Raw genomic sequence first — 22,365 nt, 5'->3', positions numbered from 1 at the left:
AAAACTTTAGTGGTTTACAGTGCTGCAACAAAGAGAGCTAGTACTCTGGAGAAGGAGGTCAGTTAATAGCACTGATAGTTCATACATATATATTTAATGTGAATTCATTTTGTTTTGAAGGACCGGGTTAGAAAATGTAAAGGTTTCTAACATGGAAAAAGAACATGGCACCTTAGAGACTTACCAATTTATTTGAGCATAAGCTTTCGTGAGCTACAGCTCACTTCATCGGATGTTGTAGCTCACGAAAGCTTATGCTCAAATAAATTGGTTAGTTGCTAAGGTGCCACAAGTACTCCTTTTCTTTTTGCGGCTACAGACTAACATGGCTGCTACTCTGAAACCTGTCATTATGTTAACATGGAAAAAGCTTTGTTGCAATGTCAGTCTTTGGCTAGTAAGCTAAATAGCTTTAAGTACACGCTGAAGAGTTTTGCTAAAGTTAGGAACTTCTTGGCACTTTCTTTTTCAGTATGTTTAGGAAATCCGATCTGCACAGCAGTTTGTCTTTGCTCCTGGTGTCTTGGACACGAACGTCAGTTGCATTCCTTGCTCCTTTCCATGCTGCTGGCGGAGGCGTTATTGTGGCAGAAGCAGGCACAGATGTGGAAACTCCTTCTCTGCTCCATCCCCTCCAGCACCTGAAGAGAGACAGAATCAGAACTCTCCCTAGGGCAGTAGAAAGCAGGTAAGAGTGAGAGTGAGAAGAGGAGCTTGACTACCAAGCATAGGCACTGACTCCATGGGTGCTCTGGAACTGGAGCACCCATAGGAAAAAAAGTGGGTGCTCAGCACCCACCAGCAGCCCTGCTGATCAGCTCCTCTCCCACCCCTCCAGCCCTCCCGCCTGCCGGCGGGCCCCTCTGATCAGCGCCTCCCCCTCCCTCCCAGCACCTCCCACCTGCCACAATCAGCAGTTCAGCAGCATTCAAGAGGCGCTGGGCGGGGGGAGGAGCGGGGACAGGAAGAGGCGGGGAGGGGGCGGAATGGGGCAGGAAGAGGTGGGGCAGGGGTAGGGCCTTGAGGGAAGGGGCGGAGCGGGGAGAGGGGCCTGGGGCAGAGCGAGGGTGGAGCACCCCCCTGGGAACGGGGGAAGTTGGCACCTCTGCTATCAAGTACTGCCTGTGGGTTTCCCCTCATTCAGCTTTGAGGATCACCCCTGTCCCTTGCTTTCACTCTACACCCCTCCTACTAGTCACTGCCCCTGCCCTTCAGGTTGAGGAGCGCTGGCTGGAATGCTCTTTAGCACTCAGCTGCTCCTTGGGATTTAGCAGATGGCGTTTTCTATGTGGGTGGAGCTGCCAAGAGAGTCCAGCCTATGCTGAGATTTCGGGGCACGCCCTGCCCGGCCTGCCTTTGAAGTGCTTTTGGGGAAAGCGCGGGTCATAAAACGTAATGGCAAGTCGCCGCACGGAAGGTCATGAAACGGGGGATGAAACCCTTCCTGCAGCTGCATCAGCACAGTCCCATTTCATCCGTGCCTCGAACAGCTCTCTTAGGGGACACGGGCATTCCTGGCAATGTGCACACCGTCTCTCAAGAGTACTGGCACAAGCAGGAAGTGAGAGGTAGGGGCTGGAGGGGATAGCGAGGAAGCGTGCTCAGCGAGGTAGATCAGCACAGCAGCTTTAAGAACTGAAGCGCAGATCCTCAAAGGTATTTAGGCTCCTAACTTCAATTGAAATGAACGAGTTAGGGGCATATAGAACTTTGAGGATCTGGGCCTGACTGCGTAGTTGAACTGTCAATCAACAGTATAACTTCTGATTGGATGGGAAGCTCTGCTGCTGATCCCCAGTCGCTGATCAGAGCAGACATAAGCAGTAATGTCAGCCCCACGCATTCAAATATCATGATATTGGTTTAAAATAATGAGATTTTTTTAAAAAGAATCCTTTTTGGGTTCTCTTGATTTGCCTTCTGTTTTTTGAGACTTTAGGGTTTGTAATTCCACGCTCTTCTTTGCAACCATGAGGGTTAGCAACTTTTTGTACAAATACAGTGAAAGCTGAGAGTCTTATGAAATCACATGACTCCAGCAGCTCTGGCTTCAAGCAAAAGCACCAAATACAGTGAGATTTTCTTTCTTAGAAGCTGTGTTACTTCTCTCTAGTTTGCAGTTTTGTTGTAGCCATGTCGGTCCCAGGATATTAGAGAGACAAGGTGGGTGAGGGAATATCTTTTTATTGGACCAAGTTCTGTTGATGAAAGAGACAAGCTTTTGAGCTTACACAGGTCTGGGAAACTTAATCAGAGTGTCACAGCTAAATAAATAAATTGATAGAACTTCCCAGACCGGGAGAAGAGCTCTGTGTTAGCTTGAAAGCTTGTCCCTCTCAGAAACAGAACTTGGTCCAATAAAAGATATTCCCTCACCCACCTTGTGTCTCTTAACATTAATATTAGAAAGCCACCTTGTTAGATGCTGAAGGACAGCTTTGGAGTTACGTCAAGATCCATCTTCGGTACTACATGCCACTGTTACCGTAGTATCCGAATTCCTCACAATATCTAATGTATTTAACCTCACAACACCCCGGTGAGGCAGGGCACTGCTATTAGCCCCATTGTACAGATGGGACTTGAGGCACACAGAGGCTAAGTAACTTTCCCAAGGTCACAGAGGAAGTATATAGCAGAGCAGGATCTTGAGCCCAGGTGTCCCAAGTTTAGACCATCCTTTCTCTCGTGCTGTGGTTATGATGACCGCGGTTGTAGCCAAGGAACAAATGAGAGGAAGGTCAGACTCCCAGGATTCAGAGGCGCATCCATGGTTTTGGATGTTTATCAGAACTGAAACTGGTGGGTTTTGAGCCATGCTGATCCTGAACAGTTCACAAAATGAATGATGGCTGTTACTGGTGTCATTGGACAATGAGTGGAACTGGTTCTGACTGTGCTAAGAGAGTGACACACACAGTGCTTGAAAGAGACTGATCTTCATTTCCTGGACTCAGACACATGACCAGTAAAGCCTATGCCAGGGTGCTGGAGAGGAGGTTACACCTGTTAGTTGAACCTCAGATTGAGGAGGAACAATGAGGATTCCATCCCGGCCGTGGAACAATGGACCAGCTCTTTGCTGTCTTGCAGATACTCGAGGGGTCATGGAAGTTTGCTGATTTTGTTTTGTAGATCTGGAGAAGGCATATGACCGTGTTCCGTGAGATGTCTTGTGGGAAGTGCTGTGGGAGTATGAGATGCTGGTGCTGTTTTTGCGTGCTATCTGGTCCCTCTATTCTCAGAGTGAGAGTTGCGTTCGTATTCTTGGCATTAAGTCGAGTTCGTTCAAGCTGGGTGTTGGACTCTGCCAAGGGTGTGTCTTGTCCCCACTCCTGTTCGTGATTTTCATGGATAAGATATCAAGGTGCAGCCAAGCTGTGGAGTGCATCCAGTACGGGGACTCGGAGGTGGCATCTCTGCTGTTTGCAGATGATGTTGTCCTTCTTGCTTCTTCAGACTGCAATCTCCGATGCGCACTCAAATGTTTCACTGCTGAGTGTGAAGCGGCTGGGATGAGGATCAGCACCTCCAAATCAGAGGTCATGGTCCGCTCCTGGAAAGAAGAGGACTACTCTCTCCAGGTGAGGGGGGAGCAGCTGCTCTTATTGGATGAGTTCAAGTATCTAGGGGTCTTGTATGTGAGTGACAGTGAGCGTGAGATCAACTGGCGGATTGGTGCAGCAGCAGCTCTGTACCCATGTCTGATGGTAAAGCAGGAGCTGAGTCCTCAGATGAAGCTCTCGATTTACAGGTCACTCTACGGCTCCATCCTCACCTGTGGTCATGAACTTTGGGTAATAACCAAAAGGACGAGACTGTGGGTACAAGTGGCGGAAATGAGGTTTCTCCACAGGGTGGTTGGGCTTACTCTCCGAGACAGAGTGAGAAGCTAGGCTATTCAGGAGGGCCTCAGAGTAGATACTCTGGATCGAGAGGAGTCAGCTGAGGTGGTTTCGGCACCTGATAAGGATGCCCCTGGGAGGCTTCTGTTGGAACTATACCAGACACGTCCCACTGGGCGGAGGCCTGAGGCCGACCCAAGACACACTGGAGGGATTATATCCCCCTGCTGGCCTGGGAACACTGGGGAATCCCCCAGGAGGAGCTGGAACCTATTGCAGAGGAAAAGGAGGTCTGGTTCTCCCTACTCTCCATGCTGCCGCTGTGACCCTCACCAGGAAAAGCGGCATAAAGGAAAAAGAAGAAGAAGAAACTCACATGGCCAGGGTCAGCACGTCAGAAGATGAATACCTCAGTCACATCCCATTGCAATAACTGGAGCTACAGCAAATGTACATCTTGGAAAGTCCACATTACAGACAATGTAGATCTCCATGCCCTTCACTGACAATGTCACTTAGGGCAGTGTGTTTCCCCTTGAACTATTCAGCAGAAATCTTGCAAGAACTTGGGCCTGATAACTGCAGTCTCCAGAGAAATCTCAGCAGATGCCTCTCTCCCCAAGGTAGGGATGTGCTTCTCCCACGTGGGAGTCACTGGATGGTCTGAAAAATGATCAGAGTACAGTCTCCTTCCAGCGTGCCTGAAGGGCTGAGGAATCCTGGCTGTCAGGCCCTTTCCTTTCCCCTGCCGAGGAAGGAGTAGGAAGATCTCTGGAGTAGAGAGAGAGGGTAATTCACTGAAGAGCTTCTGTGTATTCTGACTCAAACGGGTTTAAAAATCTTAATGAAATTTTCAGCCGCTTATACAAAAATGACAAGAGACTGCACTGAAAATTCCCACAGCTGGCATGCATCATCACGTCTGCAGGTCTGTCAATTAGACAGCTTAGTAGTGGGAATTCTGCCGCTGCTTAGAAAGTAAAGTTGAAAGACAAGTAAAGAACACCTAGTATCTTGTTAATAAGCACTGCAACAGACTGATGAAAGACAATGGGTGATATACTGGCCCAGTGGTAGTTCTGCCAATTGACTTCTCTGGGCCCAGGATTTCCCCTCACGTATCTGCGCTGAAGAATTTACGATCTAAGTCTCTGCTTCTGCCAAGGCTTATGCAGGTACCTGCAAGTACCTGACCGGTTCTATCAAACTGTTAATATTTGCTACCTGTTACAGTGCTTATGACTGAGAGCTGCTCCATTGAGGCCAGTAAACACTATGCCTCGTAGGAAACACAGGCAGGATTGGGCTTAAATGAACACTTCAGGGGATCTCTACATGGCAGCTGGGAGGGTGCTTCCCAGTGTGGGTAGACAGACGCGCTCGAGTCCGTGCTGAAAAACTGCAGTGTAGCAGAGGTGGCCGCTTGGACTAGCCCCCTGACTACAGCCCTTCCTGGAAAAGAGCTGCGTACATATTCGTGCAGCTCGTCTGAGCCGTTGCCTGTACTACCACGGGCTATTTTTAGCGTACTAGCTTGAGCAGAGCTAGCATGTGTCTGTCTACCCGTGCGTGGAAGCACTCTCCCAACTGTGGTGTACGTATCCTTCCTGTTGTTTGACCTCATCTCCGCATGCCTGTGATGGCCCACGGCCATGCACTTTTATAAACACCAGCCAACCATGTCTGTACGGGGGGTGGGGAACTTGCAAAAAAGATTTGCATTGCTACTTCCACCAGGCAAGGCTGTTCAGTACATGTCCTGTGAAACCATCTCCCACCTGCTGGTTTCAGAACCCGTATTTCAAGCTGCATTCAGGGGATTCCTCTCTGTGGCCGTGGCCATAGTAGCACAATTGTCACCTTTTAGGTCAACAGCGGCACTAGCAAAGAAATAACTGTCAGCAGTACAGCCCCATTGGCTGGGAGGCCACATCTCTCACTGCTTCAGACTGTAAGGTGCATGTCAAGGCTAAGGGCTGATGGTTCGGCAGCCAGCAGGCACCACAGCAGGTAATTCATCGTTGTGATACGCACCACTGAAATCAACCGAAAACGCCATTAACAGCGTCCGCTTTCTGAGCCTGCAGGTTTGCTGCTGCGCCTTCAGTCTGAGCTGGACCTTTGTCAGAAGCCAAGTCTGCAAACCATTCGAGGCATTCACACCATTGAGGTTACGCTGATAATTTATCAGAGAAATGTAAAACACACTTGCAGCACGTCTGTGTTGAGGCCATTTTAAATTCATATAATGGTGGAAATTTCTCCAGTGTACAAGGGGCCTTAGTACATCCATGAATTACAGGATTACAGTCATGGCATAAATTCTGCCACACAGTAACTATCCTCTTATTGACAGCTTCTTTGCACACAACTTGTCAGCTCGAATGTGCCTGGCGGGCGTGGGACATGCCTGTTTGCTGCTGAGAAATGCTTTCTTTTGACAACGTTTTGGTTTGGGGCTTGTAGCAGGGCAGCTGCCCTACTCTGATAAGCAGGGGTTAAAAGCAGTCAAGTTAGGCGGATTGGGGAAGCAGCCACAGGTGTGGCCAGCTCACTCAGGGCCCAGCTGGCCCCTATAAGAGGGCTGTGGGCCAGAAGTTGGAGTCTCACTCTAGCCCTGGAGTGGGAAGGGCTAGCTGCCTGAGGGGATGGTGAGCAGGGGCAGAGCAGAGCAAGAGGAGCTCGGGAGCTCCAGCCTGGTAACTTCCCAGGCTGAAGGCCTTGTTGAAGAGAGACAGCCTGGGAATAAGCAGAGGCAATTGGTCCTAACCCTTTGCCAATGATGCGTGGCCTTTACAGACTGCAGTCTGCCCCAATGAGTGGGGGCTAGATAATGACTGGCAGTAGCCACTGGGGCAAGGTGGGTTCAGTGGGTTGGGGGTTCCCCTGGGAGGGGAGACCCAGAGTAAGGGGGTACTGCTGGGGGCAGAACCCTGAGGTAAAGAGGCACCAGGGTCTGGGAGGGACACGGGGCCAGTGGCAGGTGAGACACTGGCTTGCAGAGGGCACGCCATATGCTGGAAAAGAGCTAATTCCCAGATGACCAGCAGGAGGCGCTGCACTGGTGGGTTGTCGCTTTGCTACAGGGCTGTTCATTGAACCACCCCCTTCTAGGGTGACCAGATGTCCCGATAATAATGGGACTGTCCCGATTTTTAGGTCTTTGTTCCGTGTCCTGACCGATGCACGGTCGGGATGCCATTTGTCCCGATATTGTGGGTTTGGCTGCTCCGGCTTTTTTTTTTTTTTTGCTTCCCCCATGTGTCCCGATAATTTCTCCCTTACATCTGATCACCCTACCCCCTTCCCCCCAATTTTTGCTGTAGGAACAGTCTTCTGGCAAATGTATCTCTTCACAGCACCCTTTTAGTGTTAATGTAATAAAGCTCCTAGCAGGTAAATGATTTTGCCCTCCCTAGTCATTACCAGGCACTTGCATTGAGTCTCCTTCAGTGGCCGCCGAAGCACTGCAAGCCTGTCGCGTAAATTACCTTTGAAGCAGGAGTATTTTCAATGGGCGATTCTGTCACTAGACTAGAAATCCACTCACATTTCAAGGAGCCACCAGCCACAGCACAGATCTGTGTCCATCAGCGGCAGCCCAAAGGCCATTGTAAATTCGTTAGCCTCCTCTCTGTAACTAACTGTGTATTGTAGTGGGCTTTCCCTATACACTGGAGTTAAATTACCAACACTAACGTAGGGTGAGATTAAGGATTTCAAGCACTGCCCTGGAATCCTATGAGAGCTATTTAGTTCTTGGCCTCCTTTCTAGGTCACTGGGTCTAAGGTGCCGCAAGTACTCCTTTCCTTTCTGGGTCACTGTTGACTCTCGATGTAACGCCCAATTCCCTGTAGCTAGTTGTCAATCCTAAAACCCCTCTTGAGCAGTGGCTGATAATGACTTTGGCCACCAACTGGCTGCACTGATTGATGCTTTCCACCACCCTCCCTTTGGAAATCAAAGGCCTAGCATAGAGATAATGCAAAACCCAGCCAGGCTTTCATCTCAGAGCTCTCTAATGACGTGCTCCTAATGAGTAGACCTTTGCTATGCAGATTCACACATTATCCTTCTCTATATTGTTGTATGCAGCCTTGTTGTGGCCTGCAGGTCCCAGGATATTAGAGAGACAAGGTGATATCTTTTATTGGACCAACTTTGGTTGGTGAGCGAGACAAGCTGTCCAGCTCCACAGAGCTCTTCTTCAGGCCTGAGACAGCTAAATACAAGGTGGAGCTGATTGTTTAGCATAAATAGTTACCACAGATTTCAAGGGACTGTTCCATTCACCTCACCCACTTTGCCTCTCTGTATTGTTGTAGCAGCTCTGGGTGGGGGGAGTGTGGGTCCCTTAGCATATGAAAGCTGCCTCTTGCACAGGACTACAAGCATGGCACATTTCAGCCAGCCTGAGCCACAAGCTTCTGCCAAGTCATGATGTATGAGACATGAAGGTCAAAAGTTCAATTTGACAATCCACAAGGTTAGCTGATGGTCACTTCATTTGTGGTTGTTTGTCCCCAAATTGTCAAGCCGGCGTTTAGGTTTTGGTGATGGATCTGACTCCTCAATTAAAGCCTGACATTTGCCCCTTCGTTTCTATTTCTAGAGGGCCCGATCCAGAGCCCAGTGAAATCTTCCCATGAACTCCAATGGGTTTTGGATCCATCCTACAAGGAATATGTAGCTTTCTAGAGCCTGCTTTTCTGTGTTTGGTGTTATGACTATCTTACAGTTCCATGAGATGCTGCTGTTGCTGGGGAGTGCTTATGCTCCAGAGCATGGTCTGAAATGTATGTGTCCTGTTTCTCGTTTACATCTCAGGTTCCTTTCCCTCGTCCCCACACAATATTTACAACAGAGCTTCTTTGGATGGCAGATTGGAAAAAATCTGAGTTGTACCAAACGTATTCAGAGTCTGATGTTTCATAATCCCTTCTTTTAGCTTATCCAAACAAATATATAGCTAATACTTCTTGTGAGGCAGTCTGCTTCCTTGATAACACTGTCCTTATCCAAACAAAAACCCCTTTTAAATATTTCACTGTTTTTTTCCAGGGGCGGAGGGAGGGAGTTATTCATCCAAGGGCTTGATTTTGCAGGATACTCAGCTGTCAGGGTCCAATCCAGAAAAGCAATTAAACATGAACATTGCCCCATAGAAGTCAATAGGACTATGTGGATGCCTGAATTACACATATGCTCATGTGGTGTGCTGGGTCAAGGCCAGCGGGCTCAGCACCTAGCAGGATGGAGCCCTGGGTGAATAACTTTTTAATGGCCAATGAATGGAGTTTATTTGGTGAGATTTGGCTAATCTGATTAAATGCCAGTTTGTCCCCTCTGAGGTCTGCTCTACGCACAGTTTTTGAACCAGTGTAAATATTTCAGTTGGGGGGGGTGATTTAAAAAAAATCAACAAAATAGTTACATTGCTACAACTGCTAGTGTTATCCCTCCCCACACCTCCTGACTGCTGCCACCAAGGAGTGTGTGTGTGTCTCGAAGATTCTGTCTCTCCCTCAGCCTTCTTGCTGCTGTGAGGGGGTGTCTCCATTATTCTACTCCTGTCCCAGTTCCCAGTCTTTACCCCTCCTCCCCAGTGAACAGCTCCAGCACCTGCCTTTCATGCTGCTCCTGAATTTCCCAAGGAGAAGTAGAGTGAAACTGACAATCTATTTCATGGCTGCCCATAGGGTTCTGGACAGCAACAGTGAAAATGGACAGGACTGGTCAGTTTTCATTTGGCAGAGTTCTGAGCAGCAGCAGAGACACAGCAGCTGTCTGCCTGCAGACTCAGGATGGCAGCACTGCAATGATCTAAACACAGATCCCATTTTTGCTAGTGCAGGGGTCTCAACTATGCAAAGCATTAATTCTTTATGAGCTCTTCTATGGTATGCATGAATCTAGTAGCTGCCTGCGCCACAACGCCCCTGCGAAGTAGGGAAATACTATCGCTCCCATTTTACAGGTCCAAGTTGAAGCAGAGAGAAATAAGAGCCTGATTTCTGGAAGTCACTAGGAGCTGTGGGTTCCCAACAACTTTTGCTGAAGGTCAAACAGGGAGCCTGCGGCAAGGCCAGGAAGAGCCACTGAGTCCCAGGGGAGTGTTTTAAGCACAGGGACATCGTTCTCTCACTGCGGGGAGATTTAAGGCTTCTCAGCACCTAAGAAAGTCAAGCCCAGAAGGGCTGGTTCACTAGAAATGATACGGAGCCTTTCCTGTCGACCTACAAATGGAGCCACAATAGGCTCTGGCAAATTCGGACTCTGCAGAGGCAAGATAGCCCTGCAAGTTGCAGAAATATATTTTAAAGCCCGTTTCCTGGGGCTTTCTGCAGAGAGCTGCGAGGGGACTGAAATTTCATTAGCGAACATCTCTGCTCGACTCACCGCTAATCTTGACCCCCCCCCCGCCCAGAGGCAAAATCTCAGTGTAACATGGATAGAAATGTCGTTTTCCCCTGGACGGCGGTGAAACTGGGAGGCAGAGTAGAGATTGCTGCTCTCCTTAACTCTAGATGTAGCAGTTTAGGGCTATGTGATTCCTTAATGTTTCTCCCTGGAAAATCCGGCCTTAAAAGCAGCACGGTTTCTGGGAATACACGGCATGGGAATTGTCTTCCAAGGTTGTGGCACAGGATATTTCTACCTTTATGGAGACTATACTGGCATAGCTACTCGGGCATAGACCCGTAGTGTAGACACAGCCTATTCTGACAGAAGGAATTTTTCTGAGGAGGTAGGAACACTGCCTCCCCAAATGACATTAGCTATGTTGACAGAAGCTCTCTTCCCTCCACGTGGTTGTCAGTTTAGCTACATTGGTCAGGAGCGATGTCCGCTCACTAAAAGTGGGGAGGCCACTGGTGCCTGAACTGTGGCTTCGCCCCCGTGCCATCCCTTCTCCCTGAGGCTCTGCCCCCGCTTGCTCCTCTCCACCCCATTCCCACTGTCACTCACCCTTACGGCCTGTAAAAAGTGATGGGGCCCTGTTCCCTCCCTGTTCCACTGCCCCTGACGTTGGTCAGGGATGTGGATTTTTCATGGCCCTGACAGACCAAGTTATGTTGATATAACTTTCAGGGGTAGCCCAAAATCTGTGTGTTAAATTAGCCATAGACTCCCTGAAAAGATGGCCGGGGAGAAAGGATGATGATGATGTGGTCTGCAAATCAGATCTGGGTTCCACTAAACCTCCTCTCCTGTGTGTCCGTGGGCAAGTTACCCCACCTCCCGGTGGCTCCGTCCTCCAGTTGTAAAATGGGGGTGATGATGCGGACCTACTTGTTCTGCAAGCATGCAGAATAGCTGGCTGCAGCCCAGGGAATCAGCCACACCAAACTGAAACTGGAATGGACGTGATTTTTCTCTAGGGAAGCAAATAAACTGTCTCCATGCTTTGTCCGCATGTAGCATATTTTGGGCTATGTTGCCTGTGCATATTTTCTCCTTCCCCTCTTCCTCAGAGTTTGTGCTGAAGGCCTCTGGGCTGCAGCAGAAGGAATTGTGGGGTTTAGGGATTGCCGGACCCCTTATTACCTTGGGTCCAAATGTTTGAGGCTGCAGCGAGTGGCTTGTGTGATCCCAACTGTTACTGTTTTCTAGAAGGTTCTCCAAGCTTAGCAGGGCTGTGAATGTGCAGCAGAAACACCTTCAAAGGTCTGCAGCTACTGTTAAGTAACTTCTCTTGATTATGAAGTCTTTAGCGGTTAGCACTATATTTGTCCAGCCACCTAGACTTATTTACTGTTCATTTCCTTTCCCCATTTTAGTCTCATGTTGTCAATATTTCCATGTAGTTCTGTAGATGATATGTTCCAGAAAATGATTTTATTTTTTTGCAGGCAGCCTGATTATCTTGCCATTTCCTTGGTGCCAGAAAATCTGGAGGTAGAAAAACAGGCTTCTCATATTTTCTTGCTGATACAATTTTGTTTGCAAAGTCATAAAGATGTGAGAGCTGTAATGAAATGCATCCAACCACAGAATACTATGTACAAGAAATAAGATAATCAGATCTCCCATTAAAATCATGAAAGCGCAGATAGGCAGATTGTAATCTCTGTAGGACAGTATTGGCAATGTCCAGCTGGGTCAGAGGAAGGAAATGAACCAACAAATCTTCCTAGAGGAAAGATATAATGCTAGTCGCACTCCTTCCTGCGCTGAGTCCCAGTGGAAAAGGAAAATTAGCAGTTTTCACAGGCTACTCTTGCAAAACAAAATTCAGAACCAAATGCTGCAGGGAATCGTTTTCATTCTTCTGGAAAAGTTCCAAATTGAAAAACTTCTGGACTCATGTGAGAAAATTGATGAAAGACACAGCAAAGGGATAGAGTTCCCAAATCACTGTCGGCATGGTGGAAAGAAACTGTCCTGGTTTGCTGAAATTAAAGACAGATACTTGTTCTGAATCTTTGTGACTGCAGCCAATACATATGTTATTCCTATGGTAGCAAAAAAGCATCCCCAACCAAATTCTTGCTAAAAAGAACATGGGTCACAATAAAAAGAGAAACGGACAGGCTTACTGCCTCTATAAGGGCAAACTACTGAACTACTGGAGGAGAAATAGAGCATACTAATGCTCTCCATACTTACTGTAACCTTTGCTGTATTCAATTAGTCGACCTTCTGGCCCACCCAAGTAAATAGGCATTGCAAAATGTGACTTGCCTGCCTGGTGCGAAGGTTGCAGATCACTCGAGACATCTAGATAGACTTATGTGTAGTGCTAGGTGGTCATGGTACATGTATGTACCAACGACATAGGGAGGGATAGGAGAGAGGTCCTGGAGGCCAAATTTAGGCTGCTAGGTAAGAGCGTGAAATCCAGGAAATCCATGGTAGTAGTCTCTGAGATGCTCCCAGTTCCACGCGTAGGGCCAGTGACACAGGCAGAACTGCAGGATCTCAATGCGTGGATGAGACGATGGTGTAGGGAGGAGGAGTTTAGATTTATTAGGAGCTGGGAAATCTTTTGGGAAAGGGGGAGCCTATACAGGAAGGATGGGCTCCACCTAAACCAAAATGGAACCAGATTGCTGACACTTAAATTTAAAAAGGTCGTAGAGCAGTTTTTAAACTGAGGGCTGGGGGAAGGCCAACGGGTACAGAGGGGATGTGGTTCGGACAGAGACATCCCTGCGGGGAGGATCTATTAATGCAGATTGTCTATGTCCTAGTAAGGAGGAGAGGATGGAAGATGATAAAATACAGGTAGGATCTGATGAGAAACAGTCAAATGAAAAGTGGTTTCAGAGTAGCAGCCGTGTTAGTCTGTATTCGCAAAAAGAAAATAAATTGGTTAGTCTCTAAGGTGCCACTAGTACTCCTTTTCTTTTTTCAAATGAAAAAAAGTCTCATTCAATTATATCATGTAATGGGAGACAGCTAAAAAGTGACAAGTTTTTAAAGTGCTTAAATACCAATGCTTGATGTCTAAATAATAAGATGGGTGAACTTGAGTGCCTCCTATTAAATGAGGATGTTGATATAATAGGTATCACAGAAACTTGATGGAATGAGGATAATCAATGGAACACAGTAATACCAGGGTATAAAATATATTGGAAGGACAAAACAGGTCATGCTGGTGGGGGAGTGTCACTATATGTGAAAAAAAGCGTAGAATCAAATGAAGTAAAAATCTTAAATGAACCAAACTGTACCATAGAATTTCTATGGCTAGTAATTCCATGCTTGAATAATACGATTATAGCAGTATGGATATATTACCGACCACCTGACCAGGATGGTGATAGTGACTGTGAAATGCCCAGGGAGATTACAGAGGCTATTAAAATAAAAAACTCAATAATAATGGGGGATTTCAACTATCCCCATATTGACTGGGTACACAGCACTTCAGGATGGGATGCAAAGATAAAGTTTCTTGACACCTTACATGACTGCTTCTTGGAGCAGCTAGTCCAGGAACCCACAAGAGAAGAGGCAATTCTTGATTTAGTTCTAAGTGGAGCATAGAAGCTTAACTTATATGTATATGCCAAATTAAAAAACATAGTAGGAGAATCAAAAAAGAGCCACTGTGGTTAAACAACAAAGTAAAAGAAGCAATGAGAGGCAAAAATGTATCTTTTAAAAAGTGGAAGTTTAAATACAAGTGAGGAAAATAGAAAGGAGCATAAACTCTGGCAAGTGAAGTGTAAAAATATAATTAGGAAGGCCAAAAAAGAATTTGAAGAACAGCTAGCCAAAGACTCAAAAAGTAATAGCAAAATTTGTTTTAAGTACATCAGAAGCAGGAAGCCTGCTAAACAACCAGTGGGGCCACTGGACGATCAAGATGCTAAAGGAGCACTCAAAGACGATAAGGCCATTGCGGAGAAACTAAATGAATTCTTTGCATCAGTCTTCATGGTTGAGGATGTGAGGGAGATTCCCACACCTGACCCATTCTTTCTAGGTGACAAATCTGAGGAACTGTCCCAAATTGAGGTGTCATTAGAGGAGGTTTTGGAACAAACTGCTAAACAGTAGTCACCAGGACCAGATGGTATTCACCCAAGAGTTCTGAAGGAACTCAAATGTGAAACTGCAGGACTACTAAATGTAATCTGTAATCTATCATTTAAATCAGCTTCTGTACCAAATGACTGGAAGATAGCAAACGTGACGCCAATTTTATAAAGGGCTCCAGAGATGACCCCAACAATTACAGGATGGTAAGCCTGATTTCAGTACCGGACAAACTGGTTGAAACTATAGTAAAGAACAAAATTGTCAGACACATAGATTAACATAATTTGTTGGGGAAGAGTCAACACGGTTTCTGTAAAGGGAAATCATGCCTCACCAATCTACTAGACTTCTTTGAGGGGGTCAACAAACATGTGGACAAGGGGGATCCAGTGGATATAATGTACTTGGATTTTTGGAAAGCCTTCGACAAGGTCTCTCACCAAAGGCTCTTAAGCAAAGTAAGCAGTCATGGGATAAGAGGGAAGGTCCTCTCATGGATTGGTAACTGGTTAAAAGATAGGAAACAAAGGGTAGGAATGAATGGTCCATTCTCAGAATGGAGAGAGGTAAATAGTGATGTTCCCCAGGGGTCTGTACTGGGCCCAATTCAACATATTGATAAATGATTTGGAAAAAGAGATAAACAGTGAGGAGGCAAAATTTGCAGATGATACAAAACTATTCAAGATAGTTAAGTCCCAGGCAGACTGTGAAGAGCTACAAAAGGATCTCTCAAAACTGGGTGACTGGGCAACAAAATGGCAGATGAAATTCTATGTTGATAAATGCAAAGTAATGCACATTAGAAAACATAACCCAACTATATGTATAAAATGATGGGATCTACATTAGCTGTTACCACTCAACAAAGAGATCTTGGAGTCATTGTGGAGAGTTCTCTGAAAAAATCCACTCAATGTGCAGCAGCAGTCAAAAAAACTAACAGAATGTTGGGAATCATTAAGAAAGGGATAGATAATAAGACAGAAAATATCATATTGCCTCTATGTAAATCCCTGATATGCCCACATCTTGAATACTGCATGCAGATGTGGTTGCCCCATCTCAAAAAAGATATATTGGAATTGGAAAAGGTTCAGGAAAGGGCAACAAAAATGATTAGGGGTGTGGAGCATCTGCCATATGAGGAGAGATTAAAAAGGCTGGGACTTTTCAACTTGGAAAAAAGACAACTTAGGGGGTATATGATAGAGGTCTATTAAATCGTGACTGGTGTGGAGAAAGTAGATAAGGAAGTGTTATTTACTCCTCATAACACAAGAACTAGGAGTCACCAAATGAAATTAATAGGCAGCAGGTTTAAAACAAACAAAAGGAAGTACTTTTTTCACACAATGCACAGTCAACCTGTGGAACTCCTTGCCAGAGAACGTTGTGAAGGCCAAAATTATAACAGGGTTCAAAAAAGAACGAGATAAGTTCATGGAGGATGGGTCCATCAATGGCTATTAGCCAGGATGGGCAGGGATGGTGTCCCTAGCCTCTGTTTGCCAGAAGCTGGGAATGGGTGATGGGATGGATCACTTTATGATTACCTGTTCTATTCATTCCCTCTGGGGCACCTGGCATTGGCCACTGTCGGAAGACAGGATACTGGGCTAGATGGACCTTTGGTCTGACCCAGTATGGCTGTTCTTATGTGTTTGCACCATGTGGCTAGAATACAGAATCCTTCCACCACCTCCACTGGAATGCCATTGGAGATGCTCCCCCCACAGCTGCTATACCAGTTCCGCTACATAAAAACAGGGTTAGCTGGTGGTATACACTGGTATACATATGTAGCTGTGGTATACACTGGTCATTGCCCCACACTTGCCAACTTCCTCTGCATTGCCCTGGCTGGAACCCAGGAGTTCAGCACCATGCTGTCCCTGGGTACAGAACCTGCTTCATGGGTGGTCCTTGGCTTTCCCACCCTTGTAATGGTGGAATCACACATTCTGCTGCTTTTTGTGTTGGGGGGTTGGAGTGTTTGCTATTTTATACATCAGTCTCTCTCCTGAAACAACAAAATACTGTGTGGAGTCAGTTTGGTTCTGTTTTCCTCTAATTAAAACTGGTGCAGATGTGCCAGTTAGAGCCATGCACGGGTTTTTACTTATCACAAAATGGCAATATATTGTTTCCTCCAAGCGGCAGAATCTTGAAGCATCATTTTCCAGCCTCCCGCAGGGCCCAACTTTGAATGACAGCTCTACGCTCTGCCGAGAAAAATCAGTCTGCAGAAAACTCTCTGCAGAATGGAGCTCTTCCCAAGGATTCAGCTGCCCCTGGTGGCCCTGGGGAGCATGTCTCAGAGCAGACAAAAGAGAAAAGAATACCTGCCTCTCTGCTATCATGTCTGTGGGGGATGGTTTGCAGATGTGAGCTGTGCAAGGTCAGAGGGTAATAGAGATAAGTACTGTCCCTCTTGCCACTCAGCAGAGGAACACCCGACTTAGCGAGTGGCAAACTCTCCCTACGGAGCAGTATGCAGCTGTGCTAGAAAGGGCTTAATGGTTGGTGACGGGCATCCTGTATGTGAGGTTTCAAAGGGATTCTGCTGCAGTGCTTCCTCCTCTTGGATGAATGGCTGACTTTCACTCTGACAGGTTTCAGAGTAACAGCCGTGTTAGTCTGTATTCGCAAAAAGAAAAGGAGTACTCGGGGCACCTTAGAAAGCTCAAATAAATTGGTTAGTCTCTAAGGTGCCACAAGTCCTCCTTTTCTTTTGACTTTCACTCTGTCTCTCTGCTGTATCCAGTGTGAAATGGCCAGGCTAGGCCACTGCAGTGGGCTGGGCCGCTCTTCCCTGCTGGTTTGTGTTTAGGTCAGACCTGCTTCCCAGGAACGCGGGCTCTGATCCAGCACTGCTGCAGGGCACAAGCACCGTTTTGTCTCTAAACATCTTGTCTGCATCTGGGAAGAGAAGGAAATTTCTGTACATGAGCCTTTCATCTGTGCTGAAAGGGGCTTTGCGGCATGTTGACATAATAGAAGGTGGTTATTTACATAATGGGAAAAGGGGTTGAAAAACCTCACAGGATTTTGGGGTTTTCTGGGGGGAAGATGGATCCAGAGGGTTATTTTTAAAATGACGGTTCCTTGTTTTTCAGACATTTTGGGCTGATTTATACCAGCTGAGAATCTGGCCTTTTCTATTAACAGATCTATGGCATGGGCGTTTGTGTGCCTATAATACCATGTCGGATTAGCCAGGCATGTGTGACAGAGCTGAGTTTTCACACGTTTTTCATTTGATTTTTATCACTTGCTTGAGCACAGAAATTTCCGTGCAATTAATCAGACGATGACACATATTTACTAGCAGCCAACGATTAATTCACTCATGGTTCTGATTATGCTGATGGCAAATGTATCCATTGCATGTGTAAAACTGAGCAAAAATGAGATGGAACAAGAGCTGAATTTCCTACTGATGTGACTGTCAGAAGCACATAGATCATCTGTCTGTATAGAATGCCCGGGGTACAACATTGTCCCAAATTTTATAGTAATACATAGCTGCTTCATTAGCCCCTAAAACTGAAATAAAAGTTATAGATAATTAAAAGCAATAACCAGTCCTAAAGTATAAATGTGCTAAGCCAGATCCTTTATTATTTTTTGTTCATTCGTTCATTCATTCATATTATGGTAGGATCTAGGAGTCCCTGTCAAGAAATGGGGCCCCATTTTGCTAGATGCTGTAGACAAGTAGGAAAAGAGACTGTCTGCCCCAGACAGCTCTCAGTCTAAATGTCACGCAGACACACACATGCACCCCCCAGTCTCCTTCTGATCCCCATACTGTGGAAATGTAAGATCTGCAAAGAAGCCTCCACTTTTCCAAACAAAGGCAAGACAAACACAGGAAACTGAAGTCTAGAAGTGAACTTGATGTCACTGTGGCAAACCCAACAATTAGAATTTAAAATCCCTGGAGTGGAGATGGAATCAAAACGCAATCGGCCCCTATGAATAAAAACGTACAGTTGTGTCATGCTTTGAGCATCCTTTGTGGATCATCATGGAAGGTGATTTATGCTAAATACAAAATGCTTCTCTGCTCTTCCCACCTGAAATTGCTAGAACTGAACTCTAATTATTTTGCTGACTGTGGCAGTGAAAATACAGCAATTTTACTGGGAGAGAAGCTTTGGTTTTCTAGCAGTCCCTTCCTACTATAAATCAACAATAGGCAGCTGCATCCACTTGCTCCTTGGGATAGAAAAATATACCCTGCTGCTAGACAGCAACATAGGCTCCAAAAACATCATGGGATCAAAGGGCACTGAGACTTATCCCAAGCATAATCAAAACAAGCCCGCCAGCTCTCCTGAACAGTTTGTTTGTTTTAGCCGTGGCCTCCGTGTCTGTCCCAGCTGCAGGTGATGGATTTAACGGCATCATTTGTTCCATATCTTAGTTCATCATTAAAGTCTCTTCTTCATACATGAGCACCTTGATTGCAGGTATCTTTCTATAAATCTGTATATAGCATGACTACGGGGATCAAAGTTTCAGATGTAATGCAAAGACAGCTCTAATCTATTTTCTGAACATGCTGGGGTCCATCTGGTCTATTTCATATGGGATGAAAGTGTAACCTTTCATTTCCTCTTTATCTACCCACGAGGCCCTTCTTAAAGAACATCTATAGTGTTGCCCAAAATATCAGTTTCCGGATGTGCCAACAGCTGGGAATAGTCTTGGTGAAAAAGTGTTTGGTTTTTTTTCACTCCGCTTAGACTCACTCCTCAGCAGAAAAAAGTGTGTCCCTGATCTGTCCCGCTATTTTCTTCTATTGGCAATGCTTTATCCAGTGTATGAATTGCTCCTCATACTTCCTAGAATTAGATTACGCTTTCTTTGGAAGCAGAGCGTGAATGCTATGCTTGTCTCCAGGAGGTCAAACATCATTCCGGCTTCCCAGGAACAATCTGCAAAGCTGCCAAGTCAGTTGTTTTTCCATATAGTTTGTAGACTTTTGGCCTATTCTACAGGGGAATGTACTGTTGTTTTCTGATGCTGCAAGCTCCAGGCTCAGAGCAGGGAGATTTCATGGGATCTCAGAAAGTGACTGGTGTGTGGGAAGAAATAGCCTCAGCACTAAATGTTTCAAAGCTTTCCTTTCCTCTGTCAATTTTACTCATGATTCTTGTTCTTTTGACTGTATTTCTGTTATATGAAAGTAACCTGCAGCTTTTTATATGTTGGTTACGTAGTAACTGACTAATAGGCCCATACTAACTCTAATACAACCAAAACAATATTTCCTAAATATATTGTACAATAACACAACCAAAACAATATTTCCCAAATGTGTCATAGAGCAAAGTTTCTGTCCATCAAAAAGCGAAACTCTGATGATGGTTTTTACCATTGATGTTTAGCTCCAAATACTCACAGGGCCCAGTTCTGCACTTAGCCTATTAATTGACCTGGGTATGAATGGGAAACCTATTTAAAAACCCCCATGTCAATTTCACTGAACAAGACCTTGATTGAGATGTGAATCATGAAAACACATGCACACACAGAGTCCTTACACAACCATTAATAATCACAGGTTAGCTTACAGCATCCTAATGGAGCTGACTTGCACTCTTCATGTCTAAATTTCATGGTACATTTTGGAAAGACAACTGTAGGCAAGCCCTGTCTCCTCAGTGCCATCGGCTCCAGGGCTCAGCAGTCCTCTTTGCTGGACTTACAAAGAGAATACAGCTAAGTGAGGAGGCTTTTGCATGAATTTCATTTCCCATTTCACTGATATATTGAATTTTTATGGGCTGCAGTGTGGCGTGGTGTGGCCTGAGCCACCAATGACTAGTTAAAGAAACAGCACTGACCATGGGTAATATTGATTCTGGGTTTTTTGACTTGATGTCTAAAGACTGTAAAAACTCTGGGTCAAAATCACTGCTAGCATAAGTGGGCAGAACATCTGGACTTCCATGGGAACAGCATCTATGTCCCACTGATGAGATGAATGTTGTATGCAGGCTGAGCTAGTAGAGGATAACAGCCTACTATTGTTACTAGTTAGGAAAACTGCTCCTTTGGCCAAAGGGTTATGCTTCCTTGATGAAGGCTGTAGGTTCAAACCCTCCTGATGTCTATAGTGGGGCATTGTTACACACCCACTTAGGCCAGCAGTGAATTTTCTCAAGAGGCAAGATGACCATTTGGCTTTGATTGTCCAAGACTTTGTTTTGTAACTTCTTGATCTAATGCAGCACTGTCCTTTTGTAATCAAAGCAGCGGACAACTGTTTATCAGATATAAACTCTATTGCTATGAATTATTAGTATTACAATTGTGCAGCGAGGACACACACCATGTTAGCACTCCATTGTGCTTGGTGTTATGTACACGCCCCATGACCGAGTACACAGTAAGAGACTGTCCCTGCCCCCAAGAGTTTGCAGTCTTAGTAGACAAGCCAGACAAAGGATTAATTAATCCCATATGACAGATGGGAAAATGAGGGACACAGGGATTAGGTGAGTTGCCAAGGACACACAGGAAGTCTGTGACAGTGCCAGGAATTGAATCTAAAGTCTCGAGTCTCAGCACTAGTAGACGAACGACTCTAGTCTCGCTTCAAAATAAATCTTCGCTCAGGTCTCTGGTCATCACAATAGTAACAAATGATTTCTTTCTTTGGGGCACTCCTTGGGCCAAGAGAGGAAAGTGCTGTTTCCGTTGATGTAACTGACCTCGCTCGGGGTGACAGTTGGGTTTGAACCCTGGCACCTGGATTTGTGCTGGAAATGGCCCAACTTGATTATCATACACTTTGTAAGGAGAGGGATCACTTTAGATAAGCTATTACCAGCAGGAGAGTGGGGTGGGAGGAGGTATTGTTTCATGGTCTCTGTGTATATAATGTCTTCTGCAGTTTCCACAGTATGCATCCGATGAAGTGAGCTGTAGCTCACGAAAGCTTATGCTCAAATAAATTGGTTAGTCTCTAAGGTGCCACAAGTACTCCTTTTCTTTTTGAGAAGTGAAAATGTGAACCTCACCTGCTCAGGCTAAAAGCTTAAGCCCATTAGTTTGTAGGCCGCTTCCTGTGGACCTGCCGAAGAGGAGGCCCTGTAATACAGTTTATAAGTGGTTTACACATCATCATGGGAGGAAGTACAGCATGGTGGTTAGGGTGCTGGCCTAGGAGTCTCAGGTTTGAGTCCCTGCTTTGCCATAGACTTCCTGTGTGAGTATAGACCTCAGTTTCCCCCTCTGTAAAAATGGGGTTCCTGGAAAGGAGAGGGGTAAAGTTAGGCTAAAACCCACTAGTTGAAATGATGCCCTCATAACTGAGTTGGCCATGGGGTGTCTACACAGTTGTTACTCTGCTGCTGGAGAGATCTGACGTTTCAAGGAGATGCAGTGAAGAGCAAAGCAAGGAAATTCCTTCAGGCTACTTCTTTATAGCTGGCCCCCCATTGGTCCTTGCTCTGTCTGGTCAGCAGCAGCCTTGCATACTTTAACAAACAATTTCTAAATTTTCAGTTAGCTGAATATTTTGAGCGTATGTGTTTAAGAGGAACGAGAAGGGTCATGTTAGCATCTCTCTGTTCAATACAGATACTGTTCAGCCATCTCTCGCTTTTCTTATGGTGGTTATGGCGAATACATCAATTTCAAATGTGACTGAGTAAGATGTAATGGATCAGAGCCAGTATTTCAATACTGCAACGAGTTCTCCCTCCTGGAATCTCTATTGCCTGGCTTTGTAGAAAGCCACAGGTAGAATATTTCATAAACAGCTGCTCCAGAAGCTTCTAACATGACTATGTAATAGTTATTATAGCAAATCAAAAGCAATTTCCGATTCTCAACGCATAAATGTGGTGAATGAGGCCCTAGATAATCTTTAGCTTGTTCAGATCCAAACCCTGGGAGCACTCTGAGGTGTGCACACTATGTAAGACAGAAAGCCTTCCTTTATCTGAGCCTTAGCGCGGCAGGAAACAGGAGCGTAGCAATTCAATCTCATGTTGCTGCAGCAAG

General features: G+C 45.7%; 1 long non-coding RNA gene across 1 annotated transcript in view; it reads left to right on the top strand.

Moving 5' to 3' along the window:
• Nucleotides 1-609: 609 nt before the first annotated feature.
• LOC140913935 (uncharacterized) overlaps nt 610-22,365 on the top strand; it is a 102,428-nt gene continuing 80,672 nt past the window's right edge. The window contains exon 1 of the long non-coding RNA XR_012159704.1: nt 610-688. This is a non-coding gene — a long non-coding RNA (uncharacterized LOC140913935). The remainder of the gene's footprint in view (nt 689-22,365) is intronic.

Source organism: Lepidochelys kempii, chromosome 6 (genome assembly GCF_965140285.1).
Source record: "Lepidochelys kempii isolate rLepKem1 chromosome 6, rLepKem1.hap1, whole genome shotgun sequence".
In the NCBI taxonomy this organism is placed as follows: Eukaryota; Metazoa; Chordata; order Testudines; family Cheloniidae; genus Lepidochelys; species Lepidochelys kempii.
Note: the sequence above shows the minus strand (reverse complement) of the source record. Positions and strands in the feature narration are given on the sequence as shown.